The following is a 20,640-nucleotide window of genomic DNA, read 5'->3' as shown; positions in this document are numbered from 1 at the left end:
TTCCATGTGTCCTGTCTCTCACAAATAATGGAAGGAAGAATTTGAATTCTCAGACACCCTAGCAAATAAAAGATGGGTATGTGACCTACATGCCAATCAGGCACACAGAAACGTGACTCATAGTAGGTAACTGGTGGCAAACCTTTTGTATAGCAACTCCTGTGTTGCTAGTGTAGTTGGCAACAGAGAACTTGAAGAACGTCAGGAGTCATGTGATTTTCTTGTTGAGGCAGAAGTGAAATTGTTGCAGCCGTTGGTATAGAAATTGGCTTTATACAGGCAATACAAACTGCTTTCTCAAGAGGCCAGTTCTCTGGCTGGACTTGGGGTAGTGTTTCCGGAGGAAAAGAGTGTGTTTCTATTTATGAACCTCTTCCCAATATTCTTCAACAAATTCTAGCTCAGTGAATGAGACAGAGTGAATTTTCTTGTTGCCACTAAGGTGATAAAGCATACACAAGTGAGAATGTAAGAGGTTTCAAGCAACAGAACTTTAATTAAATTGGTGGTTATCTGGTCAGTTCAGTCCCATAGAGAGTAGGAACACAACTTGCATGGGTGCTAGCATGAGATCTTAACACATGACATGCAGTGGCAAAATAAATAAATACATTTCTTGTAAGTACAATGAATAAAATAGTTGTTGAAAGCAAAGCTATGAAGAGATCAAGAGGTTACTCATTTGACACTACATTCAACTTTCCTATATAAGAATGTAATTGGTCTGTGCTTTTAATTGTGTAGGAAGGCTTATGGAAAAGAAACTACTAGTCAAAGTTTTAAACTCTCAGATCAAGGCATAGTCTGAGAACAATAAAATTTGTATGAGTATTCTAAAGAATCTCCTGATATTTACTGCCAGGGCATTAATATAGCCAAAAATTAAACTCAACAATTGACACTGTAAATTGTATATTCATTTATTTTTTATCTAAACACTGACCACATTCCTTAAGGTAACTGAGGGCATTACTGAGGAAGAATATAACTCTGTGGACTTTATTGAAAGGAAGGAAGACTTGTGATATGGTTTGGATCTGAGTCCCCACCCAAATCTCATGTCAAATAATAATTCTCAGTGTTGGAGGAGGGACCTGCTAGGAGGCAACTGAATCATGAGGGTGGACACCCCCCTTGCTGTTCTCACGATAGTGAATGAGTTTTCACGAGATCTGGTTGTTTAAAAGTGTGTAGCACATCCCTCTTCAGTCCCTTCCTCCTGCTCCAGCCATGAAGGACATGTCTGCTTCCCCTTTACCTTCTGCCATGATTGTAAGTTTCCTGAGGTCTTCCCCACCATGCTTCCGGTATAACCTATGGAATCATGAGCCAATTAAACCTCTTTTCTTTACAAAGTATTCAGTCTCAGATAGTTCTTTATAGAAATGTGAGAATGAACTAATACAAGATGGGAAGATTCAGATCACTCAAATTTCCCTGAATCCACAAATTTCACTAAGCTTCATTAACCTCTCCTGTGTACAATGAAGCTGTTCTTTCCTTGTTTTAAGACCCTGTGAAAAACCTTCCTGAGACAACTACCTGTCAAGAGAAATCCAATTCTTCTTATGTCCTGTTAGCCACCTTGCTAATCGTATAAACAGAGTCTAATATCACCATGAGTCTGGTGTGAGGAAGGAAACACTGAGAAAATTAAGAAAAGGTTTGCACAGCAATATACACAATACAACATTTTCCTAATAAGTTAGTTGAAAAATGGTGAAATATGTAAGTCAGTAGATTCTGAAGATACTAGATCCAAAAGGAAAAAAATAGAATTTCAGATGTGATTAAATGTATTGACATAGATGCAAATACTAGAGATTCTAAAGTCAATGTGTTAACACAAAGATCTAAAGTAATTGATTTATAGTTACCTGACTAAATATTGCATTAATTGGTGACTTTACTAAATAAAACTGGAATGCGAGAAATTTCCTGATTCCTGCGATTTGAAGAGTAAGAAATATTAGAACAGATGTACTACATATAGCTTGCTCTACCAACCCTTAACTATGACCCATAGGAAGCCACTGAAAACATTTTAATCAAAAAGATGTTGAGAATGATATCAAAGAAGGAAAGACCAGTTTCTCAGCAAAGTACTTCTGTGACTGTTCTGTTTAAGCAAAGAAAGTAGATGTATGATGAGATTTCCATTGAAGAGGATTTCTGAGAACAAGTAACAAATTTTAACTTTAAAGGCAAAATGTGGTCAGTCACAGTAAAAAGCAGCAGGAATCTTTTCAAGTGCCTGCTAGATCATGGACTTTCCAGGACAAAGATAAATGGTCAGATAGTGAACTGTTCATGTTTATCCCTCCCATAAAAAAAAAAAAAAAAAAACTCTAGAAAATGAAAGTCTTACTCAAGCCATCAAAATAGCTATAGTTTTAAACTTAATTTCTCAATGTAAATTTACATAATAAAAATTCAATGAATGAGAACTCTGGTTTCAGCTCGGACATGTAAAAAGCTTGGAAGTCGTCACTCCCATTCTTACAACAAGAGAAAACCTCAGCAACCTAAAAATCAATAACTTGTTTTAGACCTGTCAGAAAATTGAGGTCACAGGGCGACTGCCACTGAGAAATCTGGAAAAATGGGTGAATACAGAGAATCACAGCCAAGATCAGCTTACAACTTACTTGGAACAGAAGCTGCTGGATCTGTAAACTGGTAGGAACAATTAAAAAGTAATTTTGATTAATTGCTGGAGGCTGAGTTTAGATTAGCTTGAGAGTGAGAAACTCCTATGGGTCCACTCTTAGGTGAGGCCTCAACATCTTCATGAGTTTTATTTCTCTGAAACACATCATATTCTCAGGGTGAAGATCCTAGACAGGAGAAAAATTATTATTTTGAAAGTACTCAGAACATTTGCCATAACAGAGGTCTATTTTCCAAAAGAAATTTTACTAAGCCTTAGCTGACCTGGAGTAGGGCATTTAATAAACTTCAAACCTATCTAGCTTTCCAGTTTCACCAAAAGAAAGAAAAAAAAAAAAAAAAAAAAAAGCTGAGAAACATTTCCAAAGCCCAGAGACTCTGGCTGCAAATAAAATAATATTTTATCATAAGATTATGGAAAACTTCCCTGACTCATACCTTACTACCACATTAGTATAATAACATTAGATTATAACTCAGAGTTGCAAAATAGAGATAATTGAAAAAGGAATCTTAGAGAAACCAAAGGCAAAAGGAGAAAAAACAAAATACTGGGAAAAACTGAAATCTCTGACACCTACATCTTTAAGAAATATTAAATACAGCCCAGATCCTAGCCAGATTTACATAAACTTCATAATAAAAGACCCAGTTACCTCAATTTCTTTTACCAAATATATGATCATGTGTGGCCTTCAACAAAATATTACAAGATATGCTAAAAGGCAAGAAAGAAATACAGTATAAAGAGACAGAGTGAGAATCAGAACCAGACTCAGATATGATACAGATGTTGAAACTATTTGGTAGGAAATTGAAATATGTTAAGGGCTTTTAATAGAATTAATAGGTAACATTGAGGAGCAGATGAGTAATGTAAAAAAGAGATGGAAATTCTGAGATAGTCAATAGGAAATACTAGAAATCAAAAACGCTACAACAGAAATGAAGAACAACTTTGATGGGCTCATTAAAAAATTAAACACAACTGAGGAAATAATCAGTGGGCTTGAATGTATACCAATGTAAACTTTACAAACTAAAATGTAAAGAGCAATAAAAATTAGAAAAATATTACAGCATGTCCAAGAACTATGAGACAATTTCAAAATGTATAGAACACACATGTGTAATTTGAATACTAGAAGAAGAAAGGATCAAAAGAAACATTCAAAGTAACAATGATCAAGAACTTTCCAAATTGGTAACAGACACCAAACCACAGATCTAGGAAGCTCAGAGAACATAAACCAGAGAAAAAAAATCAAATAAATATTCACCTAAACCTATAACACTTTAAAAGCAGGAAACAAAACATAGAAAAACAATCTTTCAAGAAGCTGAAGCAGGGATAGAGAAGTTAAGCGGGAGGGGAATGGTGGATACCACACCTATAGTGAAACAAGGATAAGAATGACATCACCTTCTCTTCAGAAGCCATGCAAGCAAGAAGACAGTTGCGTGAAATAGTTAAAGAACAAGGACTATTATCAGAAATAGTGGGAAATACTGTATAGTGATTGTAACCAAATGCATACTTGCCTGCTTGCCATTTATTAAACCAAATGAACAAGGACAAGATGTAATGAAAGGAAAGTGACTTTATTCTATAAGCTTGCAGTTGTAGAAATGGCCAGGCTCATGCCATAAAGGAAGCATTTCAAATTTGGGGCTAAGAAGAAGGGTTTAAAAAGGGAAACTTGATATGAGGGGTATGCAGGCATGGCAAGAGGTGTTCTTCTATGTGGCTTGTTCTAAAGATTATCTTGAGTTGTCATCCCATCTGGTGTATGAGCAGGAGCCATCTTGGATACAGCTGCAGTGTAAATTAACTGCAGCCTTGAGATAATCTCTAGGTGGGGGATAATTATATAGTTGCCTGGATTGTTTCAAGAATTAGCCCCTGGGACTTCTAAGTAATCACATAATTAAATAAGGAGAACATTGTGCAAGGGAGTGCCTGGCAGCAAAAGGAAAGCAAAGGTTATGTATTATTAAAAATGAAGCAAATGAAAAAGAGACAACTTTAAATGAGGCGTTCAGTTATGTGATAAACAAATCCATTCTTCAAGAAAATATAACAATCCTTAACATATACGCTACTAACAACAGAGGGTCAAAATACATGCATCAAAAATTAATATAATAACAAAGAGAAATATAAGACAAACCCACGAGTATTCCTGGAGACTTTCACAGCCCTCTATCAGCAACTGGCACATTCAAAAGAAAGAAAATAGGTAAAGATATAGTTGAATTGAACAGCACCGTCAACCAACTTGAGCTAACTGGTTTCTATAGAATGCTTTAGCCAACAACAATAGAATACACAATCATCTCAAGCTTATATAAACCTTATTTCTCGGCCATTAAACACAGCTTAACAATATTAAAAGACCATAAAGAGTATGTTCTCTGATTATATACTAGATTAAACTCGAAATCAAAACCAGAAAGATAGAAAAGTTCCAAAGAGCTTGGACATTAAAGAATAATAATACTAAGTGAAACATGAACCAAAAAACACATCTTAAAAGAAATTCAAAATATTTTGAACTGAATGAAAATTCAACTTAACAAAGTGTGTGGAATGCAGAAAAAGTACTGTTTAAGAGAAGTTTATGGCCCTGAATGCATATATTAGTGTAGAGGCCCAGGACTCACTGAAGGCTTGCTGACAAAGCAACTCACAATAGACAGATTAATTGGAGAAAAGGTACACATATTTATTTAATGTGTACACATGGGAGCCTTCAGAATGAAGACCCAAAGATACAGGGGAATTTTTTTCCATTTCCATGCTTAAGTCTAGACAGCCATTCAGGAATAGGATTGAACAAAAAGTGTATGATCTAATGTTAATAAGCTGACCGGTGAAATCCAGCAAAGTCAGTCTGTCTGGATTCCTCTTGGCTTCTCGGAGCACGTATTCCTTTCCTTCTGGGGGTGGGGTATGACCTTCTCTGGCGTGGAAGTCTTACAATGTACCGTCAAACAAGGTAAGTCCGATACTTTTTTTACTGCCAGTTTGTAAACAGAAAGGCTAGGGGGAAATTAGAGTAATATTTTTAGGTTTTATGGCTGGCTTTGGAGAAAAGGGGTTCTGGTTTCTACCAAATGCCTTGGGGAAAAGGTATTGTAGTTTCTATGGTTGACCTCGGGGGAGAATAGGACTGAAGACGGGAAGACAGGAGAAAGAAAAAAACTTGATTCTGAGGCTGCCACTGAAACCTTCATTCTGGGGAATTATTTTCTGAGCCTCAATATTAGAAAAATGTAAAAAGAAAGATGTAAAATCAATAATCTAAGCTTGCACCTTAAAAAGGTAGCAAAAGAAGAACAATTTAAGCCTAAAGCAAGAAGAAGAAAAGGAATATAACAATTAGAGCAGAAATCAATGAAATTGTAAAATAAGAAATCAGTAGAAAAACATATATAAAACCAAAACCAGGTTCTTTGAAAAGATCAGTAAAATTCCTAACATTTTAGCCAGGCTAATCAAGAAAAAAAAAGAGAAAAAACAAATTAGTAATATCAGAAATGAAAGAGAGCTCATCACTAGTGATAAAGGCTCTTTGTCTGGCCAAAGTTTACTCAGGTTCCTGAACCTTCTCCTAGGCCCTTCCGTGTACTTCCTTGTTGAATCCAGTTTTAGCAAAGAACCCTACTAAGGGTTTTTATTATTTATTTATTTATTTATTTATTTATTTATTTATTTATTTAAGACAGAGTCTCACTCTCTCACCCAAACTGGATTGCAGAGTACAGTGGTGCAATCTCTGTTCACTGCAACCTCTGCCTCCTGGGTTCCAGTGATTCTCCTGCCTCAGCCTCCCAAGTAGCTGGGACTACAGGTGCATGCCAGCCAGCACACCTGGCTAATTTTTTTTGTATTTTTAGTAGAGACAGGGTTTCACCATGTTGGTCAGATTGGTCCCAAACTCCTGACCTCAACAGTTCTGCTTGCCTTGGCCTTCCAAAGTGCTGGGATTACAGGCATGAGCCACTGTGCTCAGCCGCCTACTAAGTTTCCTAACAAAAACCCTCCACCCTTGATACCTGATCACCCTCAGCATCTGGTCTGGTTTCTCATTCTATACCATGCTCCAGGTAATATCTCATTACCCTGACCTGTCTTTAGCAAGACTCCTGTTAAGTAGGTTTAGCCAGAGTACCCCTCTGATGTTTCCTCTTAGTCATTTTCTTTTTTTTTTTTTTTTTTTTTTTTTTTTTATTATACTTTAAGTTCTAGGGTACATGTGCATAACGTGCAGGTTTGTTACATATGTATACTTGTGCCATGTTGGTGTGCTGCACCCATCAACTCGTCAGCACCCATCAATTCATCATTTATATCAGGTATAACTCATTTTCTATTCAGTGACTGCATCCTGCCTCTTGGCTATCAATTATCAATTGCTAATGCTTATTGTCCCACTGCAAGATCCCATTGCAGCCATCCCTCTAGGTGAACAGAGTCTTCCTTACTATGCTATAACAAGTATTGTAGGATTTTTTTTTTTTCTGTAATACCACTGGTTCTTTTAATATTAAAAGGAAATAAAGGAATATTATAAAAACTCTATTCCTACAAATTTGATAACTGAAAGAAAATGGGCCAATTTCTGATCAAAGTAAACAACTAAAATTCACACAAGGAGAAACATATAATCTGAATAGTCCTTTACCTATGAAGAAATGGGGTTTGATAACTGAAATGAATGATTGAGGCAAAAGTGTCCATCGATCGAGGTTTCTTTGTTTACGCCATTCTCCTGCCTCAGCCTCCCGAGTAGCTGGGACTACAGGCGCCCGCCACCTCGCCTGGCTAGTTTTTTGTATTTTTTAGTAGAGACGGGGTTTCACGGTGTTAGCCAGGATGGTCTCGATCTCCTGACCTCGTGATCCACCCGTCTCGGCCTCCCAAAGTGCTGGGATTACAGGCTTGAGCCACCGCGCTCGGCCCGATCGAGGTTTCTTAAGCCAGCTTTGGAGTGTGGGAAAAAACACTAGACACAGACACAACTGTGGCTTTTTTAAAAAAGAGGTTTTCCGGAGGTTTAGTATTTATACTTTTCCTTAGGGACAGGTAGGTGGTAAGGTGAATGGTTACATTGTTATATTCTTGTCAGAATTTCCTTAGTGCCCAGTAAGTCTACAGTTTATATAAGCTAAGGTGAATGTTTGAAGAGAAAAAAAGCAGTAAAGAAAGAATCAATTATGCAGACTTCTCTGGGTAAGTGAAGGAATGACTGATCTCATCTTGTCTTCCTTCTGCAGCTGGAAAAATAAACTCGTAGTCAACATTATCAACGTGGAATTGAACAGAGTCTAGTTTCAGGAGTTAGACTTAGGGTAGATCTAAAGTTACCATTGATATGTCCTTGTTTATGGGAGGCCAGCAAAAAATTTACTTATGAGTGATCTGTAGGAGCAATCCCTAATAGATGCCTGAGGCCTTTTACATTTCTGTGGTGACCTGGCTAATGCATAAAGCAAATAACAGCTATTCATTTGGAAGAGGTTGTTGCATGATTCAGCCCTCAGGCTTATCCTTCTTTTTTACATAAAGAGTTTGGAGGTCCTGAGATTTTTTAAATTTTCCCTTACAATTCAATATTTAATAATTTCCAAAAGAGAAAACACAAACTGTAGATAGTTTTACTGGCATATTTTTCCAATGATAACAATTTTGAGGTATAATGAATGTCTGGGCACATCCATTCCCATCTGGCATAGAGCAATGAATTATCTGTAAGTCTTGTTGATTCTAAGTCCCTCCATCATAGGCAGTCACACCAAGGGACAGGATAGACCCAGGGAAGGCTGCCATGCTACCTCAGCAATGTTAGTCGCAAAATTAAAATGTAATGGACATTGATGTTGCCTCTGGTAAATCTTGGCGAGAATAGGGAAATTTTAACCAAAAACTAAGTTCAAAGGCCACTTATAACCACCTGAATGGACTCCCTCCTCAGCTGGGCACCCTAAAATTCAACCTGAAAGACTGGTTCAGGCCCTGACAGAAAGTAAGAGTTGGACAGGCCTCATTAGACCCCTCTGGCATTAACGTTAACACAGATCTTATGTCTGATAAGAGAAACTTACCTCTATTCTCTGTAAAGCCTGCTACTTGGAGGCTTCATCTGCATGATAAAACCTAGGTCTCCAAAACACCTTATCATAACTCAGGGATTCCTTTCTACAGATAATAAGTCTCTCAACCAATTGCCGAATATGTTTTCTTTTTCTTTCTTTTTTTTGAGACAGAGTCTCACTCTGTCGCCAGGCTAGAGTGCAGTGGCACAATCTCGGCTCACTGCAACCTCCGCCTCCCGGGTTCAAGTGATTCTCCTGCCTCAGCCTCCCGAGTGGCTGGGACTACAGGCGCCCACCACCACGCCCAGCTAATTTTTGTATTTTTAGTCGAGACGGGGTTTCATCATGTTGGCCAGGATGGTCTCGATCTCTTGACCTCGTGATCCACCCTCCTTGGCCTCCCAAAGTGTTGGGATTACAGGCATGAGCCACCGCGCCCAGCCTCCAATCAAATATGTTTAAATCTACCGATGACCTGGAAACTCCCTCTTTAAGTTGTTCCACCCTTCGAGATCAAACCAATGTCTTCCACTGCAGTCCCTACTGCCTAGAGGGAGCATGCTTGTATAGTTTTAGCAGTAGGGCATTTGCAGTGAAAAAGAGATTGGGTCCCATGGGATGCCAAATGAGGGAGATTTGCATCTCTGGTCTTCAGAATACCATGCTTTTGGTTTCCTTGGAAGTAAAACAAGAAGAAACAAATAACATTAATATTTTGACAACCAAAAGAGTGTTTGTGAGTCATAACAGAAAAAGGAACTTATTTCATTATGGCACCAACTAAAGGTATGAAGAAAATTTATAATCTGGTAGTCTCTAAAGGATTATTATAGCCAAAAAATATTTCATGATTAAATCTGCACTCAGAAAAACAAAAGTTAGGGCTGATTTAGAATCAATTTTCTTTTAAAACAATTTCTATTTTTCTCTCTAACTCTCCTTTTCTGTTAAATAGAAATAGTAAGACCAATTTTTGTGCAAAATAAGTTTTAAGCTTATTATACTTGGCCTTCTTATTCACATAAAGTGCAGCAAGAATTGCCTATACAGGCTCCTCTTAAGTTGCCGGATCTTTACCTAAAAATATGTTATTTTAGTCAAAGTCTTGGTGAAATAACTAGTGTCTCCAATTATCCTGTTCTAAAAGACTCATTAAACTTATGCACATAACTATATTGTCATACAACCACAATCCAAATTTTGGAGAACTCAGAGAGAAAAGTAAATTTGCTTACAAAAACATTGTTCATTCAACTGCTCTAAACTATAAATAACTTACATGAAAAAAGAAATTTTGACCCTTCTTTAACAAGAGCAGCAGTGTTAAAAACAAGACGTTGTTCACTTTGGAATTGCCATTCACAAGCCAAACAGCTCATGAGAGCTGTCTATCAGGCACTGTAGAATTCAGCAGCTCCTCACATAGTTAGAATCAGTCCTAGGGAAGAAAGAGGCCCCCTGCTCATGAGTATCTCCTCCTTGTATTCCCAGGTTGCAAAAACCTATGTAAACCATTTCTGTTTCATCATGGAATCATTTTAGGTACTATGGTTACAGGACAGGGTTCCTGATCCAGACCCCAAGAGAGGGTTCTTATATCTCACACAAGAAAGAATTCTGGGCAAGTCCTCAGTGCAAAGCAAAAGCAAGTTCATTAAGGAAGTAAAGTGGTGAATGAACAGCTACTTCATAGGCAGAGTAGGACATTCCCAAAACTAAGAGAAGGAATGCGTCCACCCTAGGTACAATGCTTGTATGTATGGGGAGATATGCTCTGCTACAAGGGTTTGTGACAAAGGGTTAACTTTCTTAATTACTATATTTTTCCAGAATCAATATTATTATCTTTAAAACAAAATTAGGAATCCCTTTGTTGTCCAGATATCAAGATATCTGGACACTCCCAAGTTTGGATCTGTTTAGTAAACATTATTAATTTGTTCCCTTGACCATAAACATCTTGACACTAGGAATGCCTAACTTTCTGTGAATGCAGCCCAGCAAGTCCCAGCCTCATTTTCCTAGCCCTCATTCAAAATGCAGTCGCTCTGTTTCAAATGTCTCTGACACTAGCATTTCCATTAGCACAGGTAGTTTCAGTTAACTTCCCATAACAAGGCTGTAAATGCCCCTCATGTGGAAATTCTCTGGTCCAGTAGTTGTTATTGGGAAGTACTCGCAGTCTTCTGCCATAAGCCCCAATAAATGCTCCAAAAAGGCTGATGAAGTGGAGGATTTTTTACTTACTAGCATTCTAGCTTCTATCTTGTATTTTGTGGGCCCAGGAAGTCTTACTAGTTCCAAATTAGTGTATCCGATTAACATTTCACAAAGAGCAGATTTACATGCCTTCAGTTTTATGGTACTAGATAGGGGAAATATCCCCCAGTTGGATACAGTACCCATTTTCATAAGTCATTCAGGTAAAGAAAAAACAACTACCTTACATAAAGTCCTAAATATCTCAAATCTCATAATTCTATTAACCTGTACATTTTTAATGTTCTGCTCTCAGGAGCTTTTCTTTCTACATCCAGACCATTTTATCTTTTTGAGAAAAAAGATAAAAAAGGTTTGTGTTTCCAGCAGGGAGTTTAGCCAAGGGAATCAGGCTCTTTTGTCAATTTTTGTCTTAATTTGCCTCAACATTGCTGCAGGCAGTGTCAGCTTTCTCATGATAATCTTTGCCTTTTGATTTGTTGGGTTTTTTTATTTGTTTGTTTGTTTTTTGTTTCTTTAATTTTCCAATCTGGAGCAAATAGTGAATAACCGCCCTAAAATTTCTATCATTCTTCTGGTTGAGTCTTTTGACTTCCTTTTTCTTTTTCATTTTATTTTGTTGTTGTTGTTAATTACCCCAATGTTTTATTAAGTATCTGTAAGACCCATGAGGGACAGGAAATTTGATAAGGTTTCTGTGGGAGAGATGCCCATGTAAAAGGGGCCCCAATTAATGCTCAAATTACTATAGGCATATTTGGAGGGAGAATATCGTGGTCATCATAAAGCCAGTCCCACATGGCTTGCATATGAAGCACATCAACTGCCTCATCTGGGGTGCTCCACATGGTATTTTATAGGAAGAGTTGGGCAGTACCCTTCTCAGGATAAACAGACCTTATCATCTTGTTTATCCAGCCCCCTAGGCTGGTTGTTCTCTCAGGACTAATCTCCTGTGTATCTGGATCACATATACTCATCAGTGATTGTTTGATAGTGAGCTGTGGGTCCTGCATCAGTCCAAACAAGCTCTTTCATTCTGTAGCAATTAAAATAAAGAATTTTGTCTTTAAAGGGGTTATTTTTATAATCCATTATAGGAAAGGGTTGTCAGGAAACTGATGATACCAATCTACAAAATGGAGCAATTCCTTTACATTATACCCTCTGAGTTTAATGGTTACTTGGATTTGTCCTATCCCCACATTGACTATCTTCTTGGTAACCAAAGGTTTCAGAAGTAACTTTTATTGCCCTAGCTTAATTTTTCTTTTTATTCATTTAGTTTTATTTGTATAATTTTTCCTTAATTTAAAATGACTCTTAGGTAGCCTCTTAATTTAAAAACAACAAAAAAAAAACATTTTATTTAGCAAAAAACACATCCTTGTGTTTTAGAAACTTTATCAAAAACTCCTTTTATGGTCCTACTCTCTTAACGGTTGGTAATCCAAATTGGCCGGGGTAGGGGTGGGGTGGGCGGAGTTTACTTAATTTAATATAAGATGATGTCTTAGTCCATTCTCACATTGCTATAAAGAACTACCTGAGACTGGGTAATTTATAAATAAAATAAGTTCAATTGACTCACAGTTCCACAGGCTTAACAGAAAACATAAGTGGGACGCCACAGGAAATTTACAATTATGGCAGAAAGTGAAGAAGAAACAAGCATGTCTTACCATGACACAGAAGGAGAGAGCAAAGGGGGATGTGCCACATACTTTTAAATTATCAAATCTCATGAGAACTCACTCACTATCATGAGAACATCAAGAGGAAGTCCACCTGCATGATTCAATCACATCCCACCAGGCCCCTTCTCCAACACTTGGGGATTACAATTAGAGATGAGATTTGGGTGGGGACACAGAGCCAAACCATGTCAGGAGATGTTACAATTTTAAACTATTGCAGAGAATTTTAAGATTAAATTTACCAAATTAATCTTACAAAAGATTCACAGTCATGTGAATTAAAAGGCACCTGAGCTAGCTTCCATCAGTCTGATAAGCCCTTACTTTTCTTTAAGTCAAATGAATGAAACTCTTCTATATACTTTAATAGTGAAATATCACTTCTACATAACACAAATAAATATAGATATAACAGACATGCAGACGAAAGCAGATCCAAAAGATTTTCATGTGCTTGTTTTAAAAAATGTCCTCCTTTACTTTGTATTATTAATTAAATAACATGTTACCAAAAAGTTGAAGGAGAGGGTTAACATCGTAGGCTTTCTAAAAAGAGAGAAGCTGAAACAGCAGAGTTCAGCTTCTGAGATATCAATCTGCATAATTAAAACAATAATAACAGATTGTAGAATTTAAAAATTAAAACTTTCTTGCATTAAGAGTAGCTCAGTATTTTTAAATAAAATCTTGTTTTAACCAATTCTTTAGTTTTGTATGATAGCATTTTTAATACTAAAGTCCAGTTTTTCAGAAAAGCTGTTTATTTTAACTTCCTTTAATTATAGCCAATTAGTCACATAATATGTTTGTAAATTCCTTTTTAACTAACCTTATTATGACTTAGACCAGTCACAACATGCTTGGACTTTCTGGTTTATCCTAAAAATCCCTCTTTCTTGAACAACCCAATCATTTTATTTTAGGACAAAAATTCACATTACAAGAATCTTTCTCATATAATTTACACTTCTTTTAAGTTTTCTTACTAAAAATGCCTCTTTCTAAAACTTTCCTTGCATCCCTCATATTTCCGGGTTTTCTTACCTTATTTTACACATAACCTTTAAATAAGTTTTGAATTAGATAAAAATCACTCTCCTTTTAACAAGAACACACTATTTTTAGAAAGAAACGTTTTCCACAATATAGCTTTTTAAATTGGAAAATACCCATACATTTAATGAAATACCTATTATTTAATTTAATATAACTTTAGTTTCTAAATTATGACATTTGTCTATGAGTATTTTTCCCATTACATTTACCTTATTTGTTTAGATAGTTTACCTGATTATTTGTGAAAACTATGACTGTCATCACTTAAAGCTATTTCCCTGCCAACCATATTACAGCCTGTGTGTTTCAGGTGTTTACCTAATTAAGAATCTTAAGGTTAAATATACAATTATTTTACAAATAATTTACGATTTCACTGTTTTCATTAAATAAATATTAATGTCTTATTTATCAAAAATTACCTGAGCAAAGAGCATTCTGTTTTAGCCTAGTTTTATAGTTTAATAACCTTTATGCCAAATTTTGACACTTTATAGTATTTGGCAGGGATAACTGTGAAACCTCTTGATCAATAAATGCAAGCAAAAATATATGCTGACAATTATTAAGACATTTCTAACATTATTTTACCAATAATTTTAAAGTTAGCTTATTAAAGATCCGAAGTCATGTGAACTTGAAAAACATTTGGGATTATTATTTAATTTATGAGTACTCTTTAAGCCAAATTTGGCAACTTCTGGCCAAAAACACATAACAAAATACATATATATACACATAAACACACATATACAAACTCGTACAAAGATTCTATAGATTTTACTTCAGAAATCTAACCACAAGCTACTAATACAAATTTGTTGGTGTGCAAAAACAATAACAAAAATAAATGATGGAATGCAAACTGATTTTTATCTCAGTAAAAATGTAACAGCAGACTTAAAGCAGGCAGAAAAGAAAGCAAAGAGATAGAGAGCTGAGGAACTTTACACTTGCAGGTCAACTTCTTGTAACTGAATTTGCCTTGACATAATTGTGCACAAAGAGAACATAATATGATTATTTTACACAAACACTTGCAAGTAGAGGCAACATAAAACCAATGGAGTGCCTGAGAGGGAGTAATTCTTCTTATTTTCTCTCATTCTTAGATTATTTGTCTCCCTTTTTTGTTTGTTTGTTTGTTGTTCAAGGAGGAACTGAGCTCCTTGGTTTAGTGGGGTAAGTGTGGCCTATGGTTTAGTGAGGTAAGTGTGCTGGTGTGGGTGGAACTCCACAGTGTATCTCCTTTGAGCTTTTCCTGCCCTCTTATGTGCCTAGTACTTCAGGGAGGGCTCAATGTGCAAAGTGACCAGCTCCTATATCCGTTTCCTGGATGAGTCTTTTAAAACTAAATTTTTGGGGGCATTCCCTGTTGGGTTGCTGCACGTTGTGGGGGATCAACCGTGCAGACACTCCGACTTGGCCACCAGTCACCCAGGGGTGCCACCTTTCCACTGAGAACAAATGCCTTATCTCTTCAGAGCTGAGAAAACTCAGACTGTGATTCATTTATCAAAAGGACAGTTCAGTTTCTCATGCAAATGCACAGACAAGCCAATCAAGATTAATTTTTAGAGGAAAGGCAATGGAGAATACTCTTTAGAATGTGCCTCTGAATTAGAATTAGGTTCCTAAACAACTTCCTAGAAGGAGAAAAAACAGCTAAGACCACTATCTGTAAACTGCCTTAGGCCACCTTTAACTCTGTACCTCTCATTCGCCATTACACACGCCAAGGTCAAATCCTCTCACAGTACGAGGTAATCTCTGGCATTCCACAAAGCCGAAGAGGTCAAGTAATGCAATACAGAAAAGTAGAGCTTTAGACACAACCTGTCTATGACTCTTGAAGCTCCAAAATAAAATGGAATCCCCACAAATTAGGTGAGTGGCACCTTTGTTCTGAGTTTTTAAAGGGATTTGAGCCATTAGAAGCCTTCCTTTGATTTTTTCTTGGTACAAGAGATGGTAAACTAGGAAGAAGTAATGAAAGAACAATTGTCTGTTTAAGACAGGAAGCAAGGCAGAAATCAAGCGCACATTTTTTTTTCTTTCTTTTTATTTTTGCTTTGTTTTTGTTTTTCTTCTCTTGCAGCTGTGAAGAATTTTAGTCAATTCAGAGAGGAATTGTTCCCCATAATTTGAAAACCTCATTTGGATTTGACCAAGTCAGATAAAGCTGATCAAATCTGATGGGAGAAAGACTGGAAAAAACAAAACAAAACAAAGTAGATAACCAAACAGTATGATTACTGAGCGCTCTAATGGTAAGGAGAAATAAAAACTAGCTAATTGTTAATTGTAACTTTAGCCAAGAAAAAACTCCAATTCAGCTACTCATCTAGGAATGGGTCTCAGGCTAAAGCCTGCTCTCTACCATCCTAGAAGAAAGAAAAAACTCAAACTTGTCTTCCCTGTTGGAAGTGAGCTCAAACTCCAGAAAATAGTTATCTGTCTTCCATCATCATCGAAGCCTGAAAACCTCCCTTCTTGGAAGCAAGTAAAACTTCAGAAGAGGAGTTGTACAGAAAAATAAACTTTAGATCTCAACCAAATTTGTGGACATCATGAATTCTTTGGAGTGAGGGGAGCTCCCAGGCCTTAGCAAATTGTCCTATTGGTTTGAGTCATAAAGATAGATCAAGCTGGCTGGGCGTGGTGGCTCAAGCCTATAATCCTAGCACTTTGGGAGGCCGAGACGGGTGGATCACGAGGTCAGGAGATCGAGACCATCCTGGCTAACACGGTGAAAACCCGTCTTTACTAAAAAATACAAAAAAACTAGCCGGGTGAGGTGGCGGGCGCCTGTAGTCCCAGCTACTCGGGAGGCTGAGGCAGGAGAATAGTGTGAACCCGGGAGGCGGAGCTTGCAGTGAGCTGAGATCCGGCCACTGAGCTCCAGCCCAGGCGACAGAGCAAGACTCCGTCTCAAAAAAAAAAAAAAAAAAAAAAAAAAAAGATAGATCAAGCTGTTACAAACATCAATAGAAGATTTTTCAAAGATCAGGGCCACCTCCACTCAGTGTCCCTTTGTAGTCACCAATGTGTAAATCGAAAAATATCTGAGACAAGTCTCAATCAATTAAAAAATTTATTTTGCTAAGGTTAAGAATGCACCTACGATGCACCCTCAGAGGTCCTGATGACATGTTCCCAATGTGGTTGGGTACAACTTGCTCTTATACATTTTATGGAGACATAATACATCAATCAATAAATCTTGCAAAGTAAGATTTACATTGGTTTGTTCTGGAAATGTGGGACAACTTGAAGTGGGGGTTGCTTCCAGATCATAGGTAGATATATTTTTAAGTTCTCGCACTGCTATTAAGAATTATCTAAGACTGGGTAATTTATAAAGAAAAGAGGTTTAACTGGCTCATGATTCCACAAGCTACACAGACTTCTGCTTCTGGGGAGGCCTCAGGAAACTTTCAATCATGGCAGAAGGCAAAGGGGAAGTAGGCATGTCTTACATGGCCAGAGCGGGAGGAAGAGATTGAAGCAGGAGGTGCTACACACTTTTAAACCACCAGATCTCGTAAGAACTCACTCACTATCATGAGAACAAGGGGGAATTCCTCCCCATAATCCAATCACTTCCTACTATGCCCCCACTCCAACACTGGGGATTACAATTCAATATGAGATTTGGGTGGGGACACAAATCCAAACCATATCAGTAAACATAAACATATTCTGATTGGCAACTGGTTGAGAGTTATGATCTATAAAAAATAATTTCTGGGTTATGATAAGGGGTTGTGGAGACCCAGGTTTTATCATCCTACTGAAGCCTCCAAGTAGCAGGCTTTACAGAGAATAGACTGTAAATGTTTCTTATCAGACTTAAGGTCTCTGTTAATGTTAATGCTGGAGGGGTCTAATGAGGCCTGTCCAAACCGTACTTTCAGTCATGACCTAAACCACTCTTTCAGATTAAATTTTAGGGTGGTCTGGCTATGGAAGGAATCCATTTAGATGGTTGGGGGGGGGCCTTCAATTTTTATTTTTGGTTTACAAAATCCAATATGACAATGTGTACAAAGAATTATGTACACTAAACAAGTTGAATGTGTTTAAGATATACAATGTTGACTCAGCATTCAAAAATCAATCGATATAATCCACTACATCATTAGGCTTAAAAAAGGAAAAAAACGATCATATCAATTGACAATTTTTGTACAAAAATTATTGTACAAAATTCAGCGCTAATTTGTAATAACAACACCCAACAAACTACAAATAGGAGTTTCTTAATTTGATAAAGAACATCTACAAAACACCTACCTAACTCTACATAATCCATTAAAGAAAATATTGATATCCTGATTTTAGTAAAATTGAATACTACTCTGTATAGGCACTGACACAAGACTAAAAAGATAAGCCAAAGAATAAGAGGGGATATTTATAAAACATGTATCTAAATAAGGACCGATATCCAAAGTGTACACAGATTGTAAAAATTCAATAAAAGTAAAAAGCAATTAAAAAGTTAGCAAAAGTTCTGAACAGACACCTCATCAAAGAAGATTTACAGATGGCAAATACTCATAAGAAAAGACATTCAGTATCAAATGTCATTAGAGAATTGCAAATTAAAACAGCATTGAGACCCCCACTACATATCTATTAGCATAGCTAAACTTTAATATACTGACGATACCAAATTCTTGTGAGGATGTAGAACAACAGAAATGTTCACTCATTACTGGTGAATGCAAAATAATAGTCATTTAGGACGACAGCTTGGCAGCTTCTTACAAAACAAATCATAGTCTTAGCATATGATCCAGCAATTGTACTCCTTGGTATTTACCCAAATGAACTGAAAACTTATGTCATCATAAAATCCTGCAAATGAATGTTTATAAATTCATAATTCATAATTTTGTTTACAAGTGCCAAAAATTGGAAGCAAACTGCTCTTCAATTGGTGAATGTTGAAACCAACTGTTGTATATCCATACAAAATTACTTACAGATATAAAAAAATGAGCTATTCAGTCATGAAAACACATGGAGGAACCTTAAGCACATATTGCTATATGAAATAAGACAATGTGAAAAAGGCATATACTGTATGATTCCAAATATAAGACCTCATGTCAAAGGTAAAAGCACAGGGGTAGAAAAAAATCAGTAGGTACCAGGAGTTCAGCAAAAGAGTAGAAGAATAAGTGAAGCACAGGGTTTTTAGGCAAAAGAAACTATTCTGTATGATACTGTAATAGAGGATACATTGCATTATGCATTTACTAAGACCCACACAAGTACACAACTTAAAGATAGGATTCTAATGAAAACTATGGACTTCAGTAAATAATGATGTTTTAATGTTGATTCACCAGTTGTAACAAATGCACCATACTAATGTGTACAGCTAACCAAAGTCAGAAGAAACATACAGCCAGTCCAGTCCAGAGAATCTGAGTTCAGCAAATGTGTACATGCGTGTGTGTGTGCGCGTTTTAAGCCACTAACATTGGAGTGGTTTGTTATGCAACTATTGATAACTGTGGCACAATGAATCATCTCTTAGGTCATAAACATTGATGTATGAAGTTTGTTCTGACAAAGAATCCCTTTAATAGAATATGTAATAAAACTATAAAACTAAATAAATGATGTAATCAAATTTGAGATGGAAAATAAAACTTTGGCTCGGTGCAGTGTCTCATTCCTATAATCCCAGCACTTTGGAAAGCTGAAACAGGAGGATCCCTTGAGACCAAGAGATGGAGACCAGCCCAGGCAACATGGTGCAACCCTGACTCTATTAAAAATAGAAAAATTAGGCCGGGCGCGGTGGCTCAAGCCTGTAATCCCAGCACTTTGGGAGGCCGAGACGGGCGGATCACGAGGTCAGGAGATGGAGACCATCCTGGCTAACACCGTGAAACCCCGTCTCTACTAAAAAATACAAAAAAACTAGCCGGGCGAGGTGGCGGGCGCCTGTAGTCCCAGCTACTCGGGAGGCTGAGGCAGGAGAATGGCGTAAACACGGGAGGCGGAGCTTGCAGTGAGCTGAGATCAGGCCACTGCACTCCAGCCTGGGTGACAGAGCGAGACTCCGTCTAAAAAAAAAAAAAAAAAAATAGAAAAATTAGCTGTGCGTGGTTGCATGCGCCTATAGTCCCAGCTACGCAATAGACTGAGGTGGGAGGTTAACCTGAACCCAAGGAAATTGAGCCTGAAGTGGCCCATGCCATTGAACTCCAGCCTAGAGAACAGAGTGAAACCCTGTAGGGGAAGGGAAGGGAGAGGAGGGAAGGGGAAGGGAAGGGAGGGGAGGGGAGGGAAGGGGAGGGGAGGGGAAGGAAAGGGAGGGGAGGGGGAGGGGAGGGGAGGGGAGCAGAGGAGAAGGAAAGGGAAGGGAAGGGAACTGAGGGGAGGGGAGGGAAGGGAAGGGAAGGGAAGGGAACTGAGGGGAGGGGAGGGGAGGGGAGGGGAGGGAAGGGAAGGGAAGGGAAGGGAAGGGAAGGGAAGGGAAGGGAAGGGACAAAAGAAAAAGAAAAAGAAAAGAAGAAAGGAAAACTGCAACCCCATGTGAAAGAATTTTACAAAGTCTGGGTCTGTTTGAATGAGAAAATCATTGCTCATGACACTATATTGACAATGATTTTTGTGCAATGCCTTTAAACATCTTACAGTAATAGTTTAGTTATCTTCATTCCCAAATATAGTTAGAAAAATGTGAGATATTTGTGGCATAGGGAAAAAAGAAACAGCAACAGCCCTTAAGGATGTGAGCATCTAAAAAAGAGTTGAACAAATGTATAGGTGTGTACAATACAATGTAGTATGACAAACATTATAAAGAGATAAACCTAGGTAAAACCAGACGCATTAAAGATTAGTATTTAATCTAACAGTTAGAACATAGTCT

Source organism: Piliocolobus tephrosceles, chromosome 1 (assembly GCF_002776525.5).
Source record: "Piliocolobus tephrosceles isolate RC106 chromosome 1, ASM277652v3, whole genome shotgun sequence".
Classification (NCBI taxonomy): Eukaryota; Metazoa; Chordata; class Mammalia; order Primates; family Cercopithecidae; genus Piliocolobus; species Piliocolobus tephrosceles.
The sequence above is the reverse complement of the archived record's forward strand: the minus strand, read 5'-3'. Positions refer to the sequence as shown.